The 19295-nt window shown below is 34.1% G+C and overlaps 1 protein-coding gene across 1 annotated transcript in view; it reads left to right on the top strand.

Annotated features, from left to right (window-relative positions):
* The window catches only part of LOC122794104, a 1019538-nt gene that overhangs the window by 368309 nt on the left and 631934 nt on the right, over window positions 1–19295 (top strand). The window lies entirely within an intron of this gene.

Raw genomic sequence — 19295 nt, 5'->3', positions numbered from 1 at the left:
TCACTGTGGTTTTCTGGGCAGGGGGTGGGGTCGGGATGTGAATATCCAGTGAGATCAGTTTATGGTCTGATCTTACCAGTGAGGGATACACTTCTGGTCTGGAGCATAGAGTCTCCATGTTGGTGATGATCAGGTCCAGTATGTTTTCCCCTCTTGTGGGAGTGGTAACAAGTTGTTCCATAGCATTTGAGTTTATGAATTCTAGGAACCTTTGGGCAAGGGTGTTGGAGCTAGAGTAATGCTCCCAATCTATGTTTGGGTAGTTGAAGTCGCCCAATATAATGGTGTTCGGAGAGACCTTCATATTTTCCAGTGTTCTCAGGAAGGCCGAGTGGGTTTCCTGGGTTTGGGTGGGTGGTCTGTAGCAGGCTATAAACTGGAAGGCAGTTTTACCCACTGTTAGTTGCACATGGATAGTTTCTGATGCTTCGTGCTTTGCCACCAATCTGGAGGTGTGGGTATCTTTGATGAATATCGATACTCCCCCTCCTTTTGTGGTTCGGTCCAAGTTTTGGGGCCGAAAAGCACTCAGCAGAAGAGTATATTTACTTGTTATTCATGGCAATAAAGGCTTATATACAATTTAAAAAAAATTATCAAAGCCATTATTTAGTTAGTTAGTTAGTTAGTTAGTTAGTTAGTTAGTTAGTTAGTTAGTTATAGCTCATAGGTAGGTACTATGCTATTGACCCTAGGGCCTATATAAGCCTAACCAAATGGTACCTTGGCTTTCGCCACCCAAGAAAATTATTTTCCTGTGCCCCCGTCGAGCAGAGACTCTGAAGTGATCCCCAGGGTGAATTTCCTATCTCCCATCCAATCTTCAAGATTTTTCTTGAAGAGTGCTAATGAGGAGCTTTGCTTGATATAAATAGGTAGTTTGTTCTAGAGTATGGGATGTCTCTGGGACAGGAATCTATCCCTCCAGCATGTTCTGTTTATTGTGTTGACAAAGTGACAAAGTTTAGGTCCCTAGAGCATATAGCTCAAAGGGATTGGGATTTCTTTAAGTGGAGCATGTCCAACAACTCTGGGTTTGACATAGCTTTGTATGCTAGGCAGAGATCACCTCTGAGTAGGTGATATGTGGTGGAGTAAAGCTTGAGTTTTTTGAGATGGTCTGAGTGGGGCATCTGTTTGAGGCCAGTAATCCTCTTTGTGAGGTATTTCTGTAGCCTTTCCAGTTGTTGTAGATGTCTTGTGAGGTACATACCAAAAGGGGCGTTGTACTCTATAATGGGTCTAATGTGTGATGAGTAGAGGGGAACAATGACCTCTTTTTTCCTGGATGAGAAACCTTTTGTGATGAGGTGTGCCACATAGAAGGATTTCCTGACTACTGTGGCGATGTAATTATCAAAGGAGAGACTACTGTCCACCTGTGTCCCAAGGTCTCTTATCACACTTCCGGTGTTAAGTAGACTACCGTCTATGTGCTAGTTCATGGCTACAGAGTTTTTACCAAAAGGGATGACAATGCACTTTTTGGCATTGAGCTTGAGGTCATGGTGTTGACACCAGGCATTTATCTCAGTGATGCCCTTTTGTAGGATGTCCACATCATTAGGAGTTTTGATTATGGCTCCTAGTTTGCAGTCCTCTACGAACATTGTTAGCCAAAGAACTTCTGTGTTAACCTGTACTTCAGAGAAGTAGATACCAAACAGGAGAGTACCCAGGACTGAACCCTGTGGTACTCCACTTGTCACTGGTCTGAAGTTGGATTTAAAATCTGCTACTTTCACAGTGTGAGTTCTGTCAGTGAGCCAATTGGCAACCCATCGTGTGACATAGGGATTTATACCTAGTTTACTGAGTTTATCTATAATTCCAGAGTGGGGGATGGTGTTGAAAGCCTTGGCGAGATCTAGACAGGCTATGTGAACCACCTTACCCTCATCTACAGCTTTGGTGACCACTTCAAAGAAGTCTATCAGGTTTAGGAGACATGATCTGCCTTTTACAAGCCCAAAATGGGTAGGGTCCAGAGTTTGGAGATTACCAATGTCATTGTTTATAAGTTCCTTGATGATACATTTCATAGCCTTGCAGACCAGGCTCACCAGGCTAATGGCACGGTATTTCCTGGGGTCCATGGTGGCTCCCCTTTGTGTAGTGGGATAACCATTGCTGTGCACCATTCAGAGGGCACAAAGCCTGAGGTGAGGCTATGACTGCACATGGTACTTAGGTGGGGTGCCAGTTCATTCTGTAGTTCATGTAGAACGCAGCCTGGGATGTTGTCAGGTCCCATGGATGCTGTGCTCATGGCTTTGGAGAGTGTGTTTTTTACCTGTGCGGCCATGATTACAGGAACTTTGCATTCTTCCGGTATAGAGATGGGTCCTTTAGGGGGTGAGAGAGGGGTAAAGTTAGCACTGAACCTATCTGCCAGGATGTTGGCAATATCAGTTGGTTCTGTATATTTAGTGTCATTGTGCTGTAACTCAGAGCAGATCTGAGTGTTGCCATTGAGATTCTTGACATAGCTATAGAATGCTTTGTGCTTGTCTTTAGGATCAGTGGTGATTTTTTCGTAACTAGCTTTGGAGGATTTTATGAGGGATTTCATCTTCTTACTGAAGCTGACCAGGGCATTCCTCCAATCATGGAATTTTACTCTTTTTTGCAACAGTTTCTTTCTTCTGTTGTAGAGTTGGTTTATAGCAGGGGACCACCAGATTGGCTTCCATTTTTTGGAGGATAGCATCTTAGTTCTGTTAAGGATTGCACGATCCATGCACTCGTGTAAATGCTTATAAAGAGCATTTGTATAGGACTCAGCAATCGTACCTCTATTGTCCATCAGCATGGGTGTCGTGAAGTTTGCCACTTCTGTCTTAAGAAGCGTGAAGTTGGCTTTGGAGAAATTTTTTATGGTGGTTTCTCTAATGGGGGGTGGGGGTGGGATGTGGATGTCTAGGGTGATTAGTTTGTGGTCGGATCTGACCAATGAGGAATTGACCTCTGGTGTGGAACACTGGTTGACCATGTTGGGAATGACCAGGTCTAGGATATTGCTGCCCCTGGTGGGGGTGCGGATAAGTTGATTCAAGGCATTGGAATTTTTGAATTCCAGAAAACGCTGAGCACAAGATTTGGGAAATCACCCATTATTAGGGTGTTAGGTTGTACCCTAATATTTCCAGTGTATCAAGAAATGAGAAGTGGGAATCCTGGGACATGGTGGGGGATCTGTAGCAAGCTAAAATTTGGATTGCGGTCTTGCCCAGAGTTAGTTGCACTTGGATAATCTCGGATGAGTTATGGTGAGCAACTAGCCTGGAGGTGTGGATATCCTTAATGAATATGGACATGCCTCTGTCTTTAGTGTTTCAGTCCAGGTTAAGTGGCCAAAAGGTGTGGTATGAATTATAGCCTGGTAATGCAGGGGTGCTCTCTGGAGCCGTGAACCAGGTCTCTGTCACTGCACAGATGTCGGTGTTCTCCATTTTAAGGAGTGCCTTGAGTGAGTGCATTTTGAGGTTTAGGCTTCTAGCATTGAGTAGATTTACCCTCAAATTTTGCTTGCTTGTACCTGTTATGGTGGTGAATTTGTCATTTGAACCTTGCCTAAAAAAGGCACTATAGGGTTGGCAAGAGCCTTAGCCAGTATCCGGAATCCCAAGGGTGACAGGTGCATGCCATCTCTGGCAAAGCATTGGGGTTTGTCAATCATGTCATCCCAGGCAGAAAGATACTGGATCCCCTTAGGAAGACATCAGGAGCTTATCCAATTGTTGAAGTCAATCATTCTGTCCTTGTACTGTGGTATCATTCTGGGCGATGGCAGGATGATACTCAGGGCTAGGGTCATACCTGCCTGCGCTACAAGATTGGACAGCTCCTCCATGTTTCTTTTAATGTATTCCAGGGAGGTATGTCTCAGGTCATTCACACCAACATGGACAATGACAGATTCATATTTGTACTTGTTGTGGAGTGACCTGAGCACGTACATTATGTGGCTGATTCGGGCACCCGGCAGGCAGCAAACAATAACTTTCTCCTTGTTTAGACTGTTGAGTAGAACATCAGTGTGCCTGACTATAGAGTCACCTATGACTAGAGTGTTGGGTACAATGTTATGCCTTATGGGCTGTGGTAGAGTTGCACACTGAGTTTGTAGGCTATGTGTCATTTGAGTTGTGTTGGGGGATGGACGTTGCTTGTGTTTCTGCTTTGGAGGTCCCTTTTGCTTTGGTAGATTTTTATTGAAAGCCTCCACAAATGTAGGTGTGTGTTTTGTGTTTCTATGTGTGTGTTTTGGTGGTGTAGGTTTTGAGGGACTATGTGATGAGTGTGGTGTGGTGCAAGTGTTTACTGTCTCCTCTTGACTGTCCAGTCCAGTCTTGGGTGAAGAGAGCTTTGCTTCCAGTTTGGCTATATAAGTGCATCTCTCACAGGTTGTAGTTTTGGGTGGTAGGAGGAGGAGAGGGTTGTCTGTGTACATGAGGCAATTACTGCATTGCCCCAAGATGCACAGATTCATCAGGTAGACAGGAGAAAACACCAGGAGCTGACCCTTAGACATGCCTGGATAGGTGCTTATTTATTAAGTACTCAAAACTGTTTTCCTCTAGACAAGTGAGGAAAGTTGAGTGCTATAGTAATTTGTAGCTTATTTAGTGCTTACAATGAGTTCTGAACAAGTCCTGAGCTCAAAGAAACAGATTTGAGTGCTGAAACTAAAAAACTGGCTAGTTCTAAGAAACCAAATTAAGCTAGAAGACTTCCCTCCAACACAGAAAGGACTGAGGGCTCAGAAGCTTACAAACAGTCCTGGAAACAGCAAATCTGTATCTGGACTAGACGACTTACAGGAAAGGCAGGAAACAAACTTGGAATTTTTTTTTTTTTTGTAAAGTGGAAAAGGGAAAGGAGGAGCAGAAACTAAGGGGGTTGGCCTTCTCAAATGTTCTCCCTGGAGTAGGTAGTATGAGGTAATGACACTAGACAGGGTGAGTGTCCCAGATCAAATTTACAGTAGGGGCGGGCAACTGCAAAGCCACCAAGTTATATGATACATTCCTTGGCAGGAAATCATAACAAACAAACCCAACCAGATGCTTAACAATTGTAGAAAACTTTTAGTTAATACTTCACAAACAGTGAAACTAGCTAGAAAAGTATATGCAGATAATAAAAGTGCTATAAATAACTCATAAAAATAAGCATAAAAACAGGATACTTAATGGTATATATTACAGATCAATTTGCTCAGTGCCCTTCCTCCAATTAACTAAGTGTAAAATGGCAGAAACACTCACCAGTTAACTTCTTAAGTAACAAAGTTGAAACCTGAAACAACTTTAAAAAAGCTTGAAAGAACCAATGAGGTGCTTACTCTAAGCCGTAGTCCAGGTATCCCCAAACAGCCAATGACCATAAACACTTCACTCTCACTGAAATGCTATACTGGGTTTGGCTAAACTAAGATGTCCTGGAACATGTGCTCAGACACAAAGCCTCTACCAACAAACAACTACGCCCAAAATACAAGCCTGAATTTGGACAGTGCTACAACTACCCACACTACTTAGGTAGAAACAACTGCAGAAATGTTTAAACAGATAATGGAGCAAGGAGACTCTAGAGAATGCTTTTAACTGCAAACAAGTTATATGATACACTCCTTGGCAGGACATCAGAACAAACAATCCCAACCAGATGCTTAAGGTTTGTAGAACATTTCTCCTTAATACCTCACACACAGTGAAACTAGCTAGAAAAGTATATGCAGACAATAAAAATGATATAAATAAATTGTAAAAATAAGCAAAAAAAAAAAACAGGATACTTAATGTTATATATCACAGATCAGTTTGCTCAGTGCCCTTAGCTCAGTGTGAAATGACAGAAACACCCACAAATTAACTTCTTAAGTAACAAAGTTGAAACCTGAAACAACTTTAAAAAAAACCTTGAAAGAACCAATGAGATGCTTACTCCAAGCCGTAGTCCAGATAACCCCAATCAGCCAATGACCATAAACCCTTCACTCTCACTGAAATGCTATACTGACTTTGGCTAAATTAAGATGGCCTGGAACATGTGCTCAGACACACAGCCTCTACCAACAAACAGCTAGGCCCAACACACAAGCCTGAATATGGAAAATACTACAACTACCCACACTACTTAGGTAGAAAAAACTGAAGAAAGCTTTAAACAGATAAAGGAGCAAGGAGACTCTAGAGAATTATTTTAACTGCAAACAAGTTATATGATACACTCAATGGCAGGACATCAGAACAAATAAATCCAAACAGATGCTTAAGAATTGTAGAACATTTCTAGTTAATACCTCACACACAGTGAAACAAGCTAGAAACATATATGCAGACAGTAAAAGTACTATAAGTAACTCGTAAAAAAAAGCAAAAAACAGGATACTTAATGTTATATATAATAGATCAGTTTGCTCAGTGCCCTTTTTCCGATTAGCTCAGTGTGAAATAGCAGAAACACTCACAAGTTAACTTCTTAAGTTACAAAGTTGAAACCTGAAACAACTTTACAAAGTTAGATTGTTAGCTGGTTATTTTTTGTGCAACAAAAAGAAATCAGTATCACAGAGAGCTGGAGTTTGATATGCTAATTGAACAGAGACTGAACTTTTATTTTTTTTTCAATAAACATGCTTATTAAATTATCATGTATGACATATGCAATCTTACTTTTATATTAATGAAAAACAAGCAACATTGACACCACTTTAGTTGCAAACATTATACATCAGAGACGCCATTGAAACAACTATAGTTGCAAACATTATACATCACTTATAATCTATCCAGTCATTGTCAGTTAAGCATTATACAGTTCATTCAAATCCTGCCTCTTAAAACTCTTTCCTTCTCTCCATATATCCATTACTGGGTGTAGGTAATATTACATTTAACCATTGCTGCCATGGTTTGATCACATGGCTCGAGTGATCAAATACATCCTACCATAGGTAAATCCATCATTTCCTGTACACACTTATGTCATTGTGATTATGGAATGATATTATTTAATATAAAAGTTTCCTAACTTTTGTAAGTAATGTCATTGCATAAAAAACTTTAATTTTGATCCACAGCTTCTACTATGTATTGGAAGTCTAAGGTGAGTGCTACACATTTGCCGAGCACATACATTCTGACACCTGCACAGTACACTAGGCACAATGTAATTTCTGCAACTTTTTTTTTCTTTTTCTTTTTTTATGTGGGACTCCAGAGTGTGCATACTGCCTACTGTTTATGTAGAGATGCTTGTGAACTCCTAACATTTTGGCAGAACATTTTTTTTAAATAGTGTGTGTGTGTGTGTGTGTGTGTGTGTGTGTGTGTGTGTGTGTGTGTGTGTGTGTGTGTGTGTGTGTGTGTGTGTGTGTGTGTGTTTACTGCTTCCTTTGGGAGGATAACAGTATGCATTCCATGCTTCTGATACTTCTGCATGCTTCTTCCCTTTAGTGAGAAGAGAACATGGTGGTTGTAGCTATTTTTAATAGTTACAGCTGCCAAGACTTACTGTTGTTACTAATGGTGGATTTACAACAGCCACTCTGATTTATCCAATCAACATGCAAGTTATAGAATATTAATGAAATTTTTAATTGTATAATTTGAATGTATCATTAAAGGATGCATAATAATTTTGTTTAAGAACAAAACCTAAATATTGATGATATGCAGGGGCAATGTAATCAGAATTCATTTTGACATAAAGGCAAATTACCTGAAAGCAACACTAGGAATTTTGCACATTGAAGAAAATAAATGTTGATTTGATAAGGAAACATTAAAGAAGATAATTATTAATTTTATAAGGAGACATTTTGTGCAGAGTAATTTGGGCAGAGCAAAGTTTATATTCAATGGATTTTAATATGAGTATACTCAGGTGGTGGTATAAAAAAGTGCATTGAGTGACACTGGCATAAGCCAAGCCAAAAGTAACATTATTGTCATTTAGATCTACACAAGTATAGATTCAACAATATTCTGTGCAATCAGCTCATCATGGGACAGACAAAAAAGAAACCGCATTCATAGAAGGACATCATTTAAAACAATGTATAATAATACTGCCACCATCTCACAAATCAACTCTACAGTTAAGTAAATATCTACATATATTTCTAGTAACACACACTTGTTATGATACTAAAAACACACAGAACAAATAGTGTGATAACTGGTATAAGAAGTCATTCTGCAATATATTTTGCATAAAACAGATGTACAGAAAAATTAATACCATAAAAGCAGACCAGACAAACTGAATTTGCATAGTGTAATGTATAATAATAATTAATATAACACAAAACTGTGTGGTGAAGTCAGGAAAAAAAAATGGTAGGCCATAAAGAAAGTTGACCAGTTTTTATGATGGTGTTGAGATCTTATTATCTTATTTTGAAAAATATGAATTGTATTATAAAATAGCTATTATTTACAATTACACAATTATGTCATTATTATTTAATGTGACTGGGTATCAAAATGTAAGAGGTGCTTTTCAATCAATCACCTCCTGATAAGTGCACATCAACACCATTTCTAAACACTACAAGAACTTTACAGACTTGTTTACTGCTGAGGTCAGCAGTTATTGTAAAACAAAAGTATCTCTCACTAACCTGCTATTTAATGTAAGTGTAAATGTGACAACTTCAATTGCAATTAACTGTTGAAGTGGTGTTATCTGATACTCACTCTGTATATAATATATGTATATATTTCATTTTGTCATTTACTCTGTATATACCATGTACCTGCTGTGTATACCTCAGTCTAAGACTGAAATGGGTCCAGTGGCATCAGTGTGCTTTAGTCCAGTTAATAAATTAGAAATAAAATGAATAAAGAAAATAATACAATCAATCGATCAATCAATCAATAAATGAATAGTCTCTGTAAAATGTTTTACAATAACCTGACTGTATCTTATTTTTACCCAGATTGTTGCTCTAAAGGATCCTTGGACCAGCCCATTGACTTTCATAACATAAATACATACAGACATTCATACAGACTTATGGCAGAGCTCTGTAGACTCAAAAAAATTTCAAGTCTGGAGGTGGACTTTATTAGGTGTTAAGACAGATTTGCAAATGACATAAATTATGGTAGAATTTAAAGAAAGTTACTGTCTTTGAAAGTTTTAATTTTATAAATGGTACTTAGTATTACAACAGTAATAGAAACAGCTTTAAGGAGTATCTCTGAACTGTAACAATATATAAGTGAATATATGCTACATAATGTGTCTACTGAGCATCTCAAGAGAGAAGTACATTTTTATTGCGGCAAGATGTGATATGTTTTCTGCAAACAATCCTTAACGGAAAGCACATCAGAAAATAAAGTAAGGGGGGGCTTGGCCAAGGATGAACACAGGATAGCAGCAGATTTCTTCAGCTCCACCAATTTCATTACACTGACAGGAATTAATTACTTAAAAAATTAATTTTTGAAGTAATTTTCTTTCTAAATACGTTTGTTTTATATAGTTCTTGAACTATATCTAAAAAAGAAAGGAAATCTTAACAATATTCCTATCAGAAATCACTGTGGAAATTTTCCTGTCAGTTTATCAGTCTGAAATGAGTTCCAGTAAGACAAATTCTCAAGACTCCAGCATCAAGAAAGAACTTCAGTCTCTGATAATTATAATCCAGCAACTTACTGATAAAATGGATAAAATGGATACTAAAATAGACACCTTCATAGAAAAACTACAAAACAAATAGACCTGTTACATACAGACCTGCAACAACAGAAGATCCAGATGACAGGCATAGAAGAAGCTGTAAATGACATGGAAAATAGAATCCAAGAAGAAGAAATCAACATTGAGTTTCTGCTGAAACAAAATACACATTTACAAACAAAGCTGGATGACCTGGAAAATAGATCTAGGCGCAATAACATTAGGATTTTTGGACTGCCAGAAAATATTGAAGGTAACAATATTACTTCTTTTTTAACAACTTGGCTCCCTAAAACTTTAGACTTACCAGAAGCATTCTCTTTTGGTATCGAAAGAGCACATAGATCTATAGCTAATACTAACTCTAACAAAAAATATCCTAGATCAGTTATAGTTAGATTTCTATCATCTTTTGATAAAGAGATGGTTCTTAAATCTGTTTGGGCTAAAGCTCCTGTTAAGATTAATGAGACAACTGTGCGTTTTGACAATGAATATTCTTCCATGGTAATAGCTAAAAGAAAAGTTTTTCTGCCACTAATAAGGGAGCTTAAAAAGCACAGTTTAAAACATACCTTCTGTTTCCTGCCAAGCTTAAAATCTTCCTTCCTGATGGTCCTAAGGTTTTCGATTATTTAGACTCTGCTTTACTGTTTGTCAAAGAAAAAAGGATTTTGGATAAAATAGAAGAAATGGAATGGGCTAGTTCTTCATTAAAGAGATTGGCAACTGAAGCTTCGTGGAAGACTTCAGAGAAGAAGAAGAGACTAAAAACAAATGATTTGTTATATGTTTTTTCTCTCTCATCATTTTAGTTCATTATTAATCTTTTGAATATAGTTCCTGCATTTCCAGAAAGCCACAAATATTTTGGAAAAGATTTAATCAAAGTTATTCTCTATGTGCAAAGAAATGTTTTGTTTCATAACCAGTCAAAATACCTGAAGATTTAATGGCAAGCTGTGATTCAATTTGTTTCTCTTTCTGAAAAGAAGTAAGGTTAGTAATTTGATACATTTTTTTATCTTTACCTTTTTTTCCTTCTCCTTTTATTATTTTCTTTGTTTAAACAATGACATTCTATTTAGATTATGTAGTGGGTAAAGGGTGGGGAGGGCAGGGAGAACAGTAATGAAAATATCATTAATAGAATAATAACATATTTATTCCTTGTAAAAGTTTTATAAGTTCTTCAAATGCTATTTCTAATTATACTTTCTTGATTATACTGCTTATGCTTGTTTGTAAATAATCTGTTATGCTTTAACTAATAATAATCAGAACTAAATAAGAGTAAATAATATGTTTTATTTTTAACTCTATTAATATAAACAGTAAGTAACATTCCATTGTATATACTTCTTGCAGCTTTCTCTTACATTTTTTATTTCTGCCTCACTCCTTTTATTTTCTACTCTCTTTTCTTTTCTTTATTAATATATAGAAATGCTTTTGATTGTGTGGGCACAGTGAATAATAGGATTTGTATGAAAATTGAGTTGGGAGAAGAATGTTGAGTTTTATTGCTTGTTGGTAATTTTGGGCTTAATTTCACTTACATAGAGGCTGTAATGATCTGTGGAATACATTGTGAAGGTTTTGTCATGTTTAGATGCATTTACACTGCTAAATGAATGTTTGTCACTAGTTTTAATAAGTTTCCGCCAAAATGTTAAGAGAGACAATCTGAGATGTGGGCTGTCTCATGCACAGTGTTCATGAGTTACTTCAGAAGCTTCAGCTCACAGAATTCTCACAGAGAAACTGAAAGCAGTTAGTATAACCTTTGACATAGTTATCACACTGACACACCACAGATTCAGGAAAATACTCTATTCATAAAATATGTCAGTTATAATGTTTTGTTTCATAACCAGTCAAAATATCTGAAGATTTAATGGCAAGCTGTGATTCAATTTGTTTCTCTTTCTGAAAAGAAGTAAGAGGCTGTAATGGTCTGTGGAATACATTGTGAAGGTTTTGTCATGTTTACATACATTTACACTACTAAATGAATGTTTGTCACTAGTTTTTAATAAGTTTCCGCCAAAATGTTAAGAGAGACAATCTGAGATGTGGGCTGTCTCATGCACAGTGTCCATGAACTACTTCAAAAACTTCAACTCACAGAATTCTCACAGAGAAACTGAAAGCAGTTAGTATAACCTTTGACATAGTTATCACACTGACACACCACAGATTCAGGAAAAATACTCTATTCATAAAATATGCCAGTTATAATGAGTCTAAATGATGTAGTTTCTTGTAGTAAGTAAATGTCTTATTTTAGAAGGCATAGAAAATGAAACATTTATTTAAATGTTTTTGAAAATCTACTTAACAGCAGCATAATAATCTGTGTTAAAAATTTGTGTTCCAAACATATACTTTACTATAACTCATTTAATTCATCTGATTGACAAGCATAAATAATCTTATAACTCTATTCTGGAAGAAATGTCATGTGATATATTTTAAAGCAGTAGGTTAGCATGATTGTAAAATCTGGTTACTAAAATGTGTTTGCTGTGCATTATTTTGTATAAAGCAGACAGATTTATTCTAGGGACAGCAAGTAGGATAGTGCTCAACAAAGACACAACTCAGTGAGATCATATATATATATATATATGTGTGTGTGTGTGTGTGTGTGTGTGTGTGTGTGTGTGTGTGTATGTATGTGTATGTGTGTGTGTGAGTGTGATGGCTTTTTTTATATATATAATAATGCAAGTGTTTCTGAGAATCTGCATAACTATCCAATATGATTTATAATAATTTCTATGAATACAATATTTTACAATATTGACAAAATTAATGTTTGTCACAAGTTTTAATAAGTTTCCCGCCAAAATGTGAAGGGAGACAATCTGGGATGTGGGCTGTCTCATGCACAGTGTCCATGAACTACTTCAAAAGCTTCAACTCACAGAATTCTCACAGAGAAACTGAAAGCAGTTAGTATAACCTCTGACCTAGTTATCATACTGACACACCACAGATTCAGGAAAAATACTCTATTCATAAAATATGTCGGTTATAATGAGTTTAAATGATGTAGTTTCTTGTAGTAAGTAAATGTCTTATTTTAGAAGGCATAGAAAATGAAACATTTATTTAAATGTTTTTGAAAATCTACTTAACAGCAGCATAATAATCTGTGTTAAAAACTTCTGTTCCAAACATATACTTTATTATAATTCATTTAATTCATCTGATTGACAAGCATAAACAATTTTATAATTCTATTCTGGAAGAAATGTCATGTGATATATTTTAAAGCAGTAGGTTAGCATGATTGTAAAATCTGGTTACTAAAATGTGTTTGCTGTGCATTATTTTCTATAAAGCAGACAGATTTATTCTAGGGACAGCAAGAAGGATAGTGCTCAACAAGGACATAACTCAGTGAGATCATATATATATATATATATATATATATATATATATATGTGTGTGTGTGTGTGTATGTGTATGTGTGTATGTATGTATGTGTGTGTGTCTGTGTGTATGTGTGATGGCTTTTTTTTTAATAATGCAAGTGTTTCTGAGAATTTGCATAACTATGCAATATGATCTATAATAATTTTATGAATACAATATTTTACTCTATTGACAATAATGAGTTTAAGTAAATGCTCATATACAAACAATTCAAGATTTTTTTTGGAAGCTGTTAATAGTATTCACATGACAGAAAATAGATGCATCTTAATATATGTAATGTCTGAATCATATTAGCCAAAGTTTTGATTTAAATGAATGTTAGAACCTAATTTTCTCTCCTCTTGATTTCTAACATCAAGATTATTTGAATGCTATTTGAATACAAGTGTTATATATTACATAGATCTATATAGTAGTATGAACAGTTTAAAAAAAAAAAAGTTTATTTTAGTTTATATGATGCTGTTTTACCAAATGTGTAGTTTTGTCTTGATAGATAATTGAATTGAAAACTGTTAACCTCAGTTAAATATAACTAGTATTAAATTGATAAGGTGGTAGCTGAGGTACTGCTGCTTAGGGTAGGGGTTAACTTGAGTAGTAAATACTACTCTAAGTTGGAGTTTTCAACTCCAGGCTGGATGCAAGGTTTAATCCTAACATTATTTTCACTTGTTCATTGTTATATGTATATAGTTTTGACATCCACAATATATTTTGTACACTCATTGTCACTACAAACAAAATTGAATCCTATACAAAATCCCATAAGAGATTTAATAAATACAGCTATATTTAAAGGTACACCTAAATGAGGAGATGTAACATTATTTATCTTGTTATTTGTTATTTCGATCATAAGATTCTTGAGTTTCAAAAATGCCAAATGACATCTTTAAAAGGAATTTCTTTAAACATTAATGGATTGAATAATCCATGTAAAAGGGCAAGCCTAATAAGATACATTAATTTACACAAGGCCAATCTAGTCTTCCTGCAAGAAACCCATCTCTTGAAAAAAGATATTGATAAACTAGCCACTAATAAGTATACAGTATTGGTTAGTTCAGAGCACACTCAGAAAAAAAAGAGGAGTGGCTATTTTATGGAATAAAAGTATGCCCATTCCTAAAAACATTAAGTCTTATCAGGATGACAAAGGAATGTTTTGTATGGTTACAATAAAAATTAATGGGAAGACTTACACTTTAATTAATGTATATTGGATACCTGGAATTGGTATTAATACAGTGAAACATCATATTGATAAGATCATATCATTCTCTATAGGGGATATTATTTTAGCTGGTGATTTTAATTGTATACTACATGAAAGTGATACTACCACTATAAGGAAAAGAAGAATTACATCTAATGCAAAACATTTAAATGATTTTGCTAATTCTTATCATTTGAATGATATTAATAATCAGATAGATTCAAAATCATTACCATACACCTTTTTTCTAACAGATACAAAACTTATTCAAAAATAGATAGGGTCTTTATTTCTAACCAGATGGTAACAGATTTAATTAATTCCAAAATCATTTCATGTCCTATATCTGATCATAACTCAATTGTTTTTGAATTCATGATAAAAATACTCATAATGTTCAGATCAAAAGGATACCAGCATACTTAACTCAGCTAAAAGACTATAAAGAATATATACTTTCAGAAGTACAACATTTTCTAGACATAAATAATACTCCTGAAGTCTCCATTGTCTATGTTTGGGATGCCTTAAAATCATATCTATATGGACAAAGTATCAGATGGTATAATAATAAAAGGAAATCTTGGGATAAGGAATTGTTAGATATTCAAAGTAAATTAGACTCTTATAAACATAATAATAAAGAAAATATTATGGACAAGAAAGTTATTGAAGAAATAAACAAACTAAATGAGAAATACAAAGAAATTTTAACTCATAAAGTTAAAATAACTTTAGAGAAATATAAGTTTTGTCTTATTCAATAAGCCCCAAATACTTACATAGACTTAAAAATAAAACAAAAAGATTGAATAAACAAAACCATATCAAAGAAATCTTTTCTCTAAGGAAAAGAAGAATGTTTCTAGTATACCAGAAATACTGGATGAATTTAGAAATCACTTTCACAAGATTAACCATAACAACATTAACATGGAACCTGAAGATAAAATAAAGGAGTTTATAACCACAAACATGAATAAAAAGCTTAATAAACAACAGATTAAACTATTGGACAAGAGTATTTCATATACAGAAGTTATTACACAAATAAATAAGCTTAAATCAAACAAAGCACCGGGTAATGATGGTATTATACCAGAGATATATAAAATCCTTTCTAAAACTACATATTCATTAATACATAAGGTTTTATTTTGGCCCAAACTGAGTTAATAACCCCCATCTTGGCAATATACATTTATTTCACCAATTTTAAAACCTAATAAAGATCCAACTAGATGTTCTTCATTTCGACCCATCTCATTACTTAATGTTTATTATAAAATGTTTATGAGTATTTTTGCTGATAGATTGAAGACAATCATCCTCGCATTATAGATATAGATCAGGCGGGCTTCATTGTAAATAGAAATACTTTTGATAATATAAGAAGAACTCTAACATTAATTGATTTTGCAAATAGGAAAAAGAAAGATTTAACACTTATTAGTCTTGATATAGGTTCAGCATTTGATTCAGTAAGTTGGGACTATCTGTTTACCTTACTGAAATGCACAAACTTCTCTGATGAATTTGTAAATTTAATTGAGCATTTATACAAAGGAACGCTGGCTTATATTAAGGTAGGAACATATGTTTCACAAAAAATACCCATTCTTAAAGGTATAAAGCAAGGATGTCCACTTTCTCCACTATTATTCACTTTAGTAATGGAGCCTTGGGCTAATTTGATTAGAAAAAGTACTGACATAGAGGGTTTTGAAATAGACGAAAATACATCAAAAATTCAACTTTTTGCAGATGATGTTCTAATTACATCAGCAGGATCTAATTCTTCTATGCAGTCTTTATTTGATAAAATGATGAATTTTAAAAGTATTTCTGGTTTAATATTCAATGAAGAAAAAACTAAAATACTACCTATATATACACAAAAAATATTCTCATTAGTGATTTTACTAAATATGTACCCAATTCAGGTCAGATAACTTATTTAGGTATAATACTATCTAAAGATATTAAATCTATTATATATAATAACTATAATACCTGTTTTCTTAATATACAAAATCTTTTAATACCTGGAATAATATGTTTTTACTATGGAGGAGAGACTTACAATTATTAAAATGATAATATTCCCCAAGATTTTATACTTAATACAATCAATAATACTTTCACCTACAAAAATAATTATCAAGAAAATGAATACACTAATGTTAAATTTCTTATGGGCACCTAATAGACCTAGGATTGCATTAAAGAAACATACTAATAGCTGGTCTCAAAGGGGGTATTTCTTTTCCAGACTTTAATTTATATATTATCTCTTCTATTATAAAAGTTATTACTTTATTAATAGATCAGTCATATATCAAAATGGAAAGATTATTGGGAGCTAATTAGTATGCACTTCATGAAAATCTCCTTAACACATAAAAATATGATTGTAAATAACTCCATGTTGTGGTTGCTAAAGGAATTTTGTACTTTACCTATTACACCTAAACATATGGTTTGTTACCCATTAAATATTATTATTAGTTATCGTAACTTTATATTCATGCACCCTAAGTATAGGGAATGGAATTTTATTGTATTCCTATAATGTATACTCAGGGTATGCTTATGTCATCTACTTCTGAAGGAGCTCATTTAGCTATAGATAATGATCTAAAGTACTGGTATCAGCTGATATCTGATAATAAAGTTAAAAATCTAGATTTCTTAAAACAAGAATTTGATCTAAGAGAAACTTGCTGGTTAGAGGTTCAGATCTTTAGACAACATCTCATTGATAGACTAGATCTAATGTCTATAACAGTTAAAGAATCTATTCCAAAACTGATTGATTACTTGATATGAAATTTACAGCATAAAGTTTCTGATAAAGGTAAACTTTCATATATACATAAAATTATCAAACAAGAAACATTTTACAGTGTAGATTCATACTGGAATTATTTCACCTCTATTAATGGGGACCCACCAACTCAACAAGATAAACAATATATATTGGAATCTGCTTATAGAACTACATCTTCCATTGTCTGGAGACTTTATACATGGACATTTTTACATAGATCTTTTATACACCTTTGATGATGAATAAAATAAATAATAAAGATAATCTATGTAAGAGATGTAATGTAGAAATTAATGCTGACTGGGCTCATATGTTTTATGACTGTATGAAGTTAAAAGAATACTGGAAGTCAATTAATGAATTTTTGCAGGCTCTTTTACAGATAATTTCATTATTTCTAAGTCTCTTATATTATTCAACACACCTGTACCTCAATGTGTTAAAAGATTAAGCTTCCCTTGTTATGGTCTATCCTAGCAGTGGCCAGGAAAATAATAACTAGAAATTGGATTTCAGATACACCTCCTTCGTTCAATGAATTTAAAATGTTATGAATATAATGTGCCATATGGAAATAAGCACAATTAGAATGAGAACAACTAGAAAAACATCATATTATATTGTATGGGATAATTTACAAAATTTGTTAAAAAAATTCTAATTTCAATAGCACGGTATTTTAGTTTAATTAATTGATCTGATTGTAGTGGATGTCTTTGTAAATACTTTAGTTGTTTTGTTGAATATTATAATAATACCTATTTTTAATTACTTGTATAAAATTGTTATGATATTTCTCTTATATGTTAAAACAATAAACCTGTTTTCAAAAAAAAAAGAAAATAAAGTAAGATTCTAAGGAGCATAATAAAGCTGTTTTAAACAGTACTACTCAACCAAGTGACAATGAAATGTGATGTAAACTTTAATGTGTTAGAAATGATATCATATGATTAAATATGATCATACCATCAAATGGGTCACATGACAAGTGACAGTCTGAAATTAAGATTGCAACTAAAATCATGGGGAATATTTTATAATATCTTCCCTTGTTGATTCTAAAGGAATGCATTCATATATAGGCCCTTTATAGTGTTTTATTTTTCAGTTCAGGATAGTTTACTACCCTACAGCTTTTGTAGACTTAACATTCTCAAGGCTTGCTTCTGAAAACAAAGTGTGCCGTAAAGACAGGGATCAAACAGGGATGTTATGCTCTTACAGCTACAATGATCTTAACAGCATTACAATTTCAGCCAAAACATATTTTCAGGACTAAACAAAAGGTGCTGATGGGTCACTTCAAGCAATTATGACAGCTTAAATAAAAAGAAAAAAAAACAGACACTTCAAAGTGAATGGAAGCCCAAGGTGAACATGTAAAAAAAAAAAAACAAAAAAACAAAAAACAATGAACACATTGTTTGGAGTTGAATGCCATCATCCCTTTTATTAGACTTTATTGGAACTAAAGCAAAGATAACCAGCTACATTTAAATAGCCACCACCCATTTTAAATAGCCATTCACTTGGCTTAAAAAAACACATCACCTAATTATGTCAATTTAAAATTATTAAATTGTTCAAAATATTAAAATTAATGAAACAATGCACAAAATAACTTTTATCAATAAATGTTAAACTCCTTGTGTATAAATACAATATAAATTTGGCTCCCTATTGAAATGTTAGCACTCAGAATGCCAAGTGATGACAAGCCAAAAAAAAAAAAAAAAAAGACAGGAAACATAGGAGAAGTGGGAATTTTGAAAACCAGTCTTCTCCTTTAAACTTTTTTTGCAATGGGGCAAGCCCCCATACCCCAAACTTATCTACTTCAGTAGATCGAACATATTACAAGTTTGAACCACATATGACCAAGACCATATGTTCGAATTTGTAATAGTTCGAACACTGAAATAAAAAAAGAAAAAACAACAAAAAACAAAATTAAACTTCTGTAGCAGGGGGTCTAGGCCCCCACACCCCCTTATTTAAATATACTAACTCAGAAATTGCACTACATTGCGGAAAAGGGAAATCTTCCCATTCTTCTCCATTCAGTCCGACAGAACATTTACAAGTTCGAAC

The sequence above is a fragment of the Protopterus annectens genome, chromosome 2.part1 (genome assembly GCF_019279795.1).
Source record: "Protopterus annectens isolate FY-2018-M chromosome 2.part1, PAN1.0, whole genome shotgun sequence".
Taxonomy (NCBI): domain Eukaryota; kingdom Metazoa; phylum Chordata; order Ceratodontiformes; family Protopteridae; genus Protopterus; species Protopterus annectens.
This window is presented reverse-complemented; position numbering and strand designations above follow the sequence as displayed.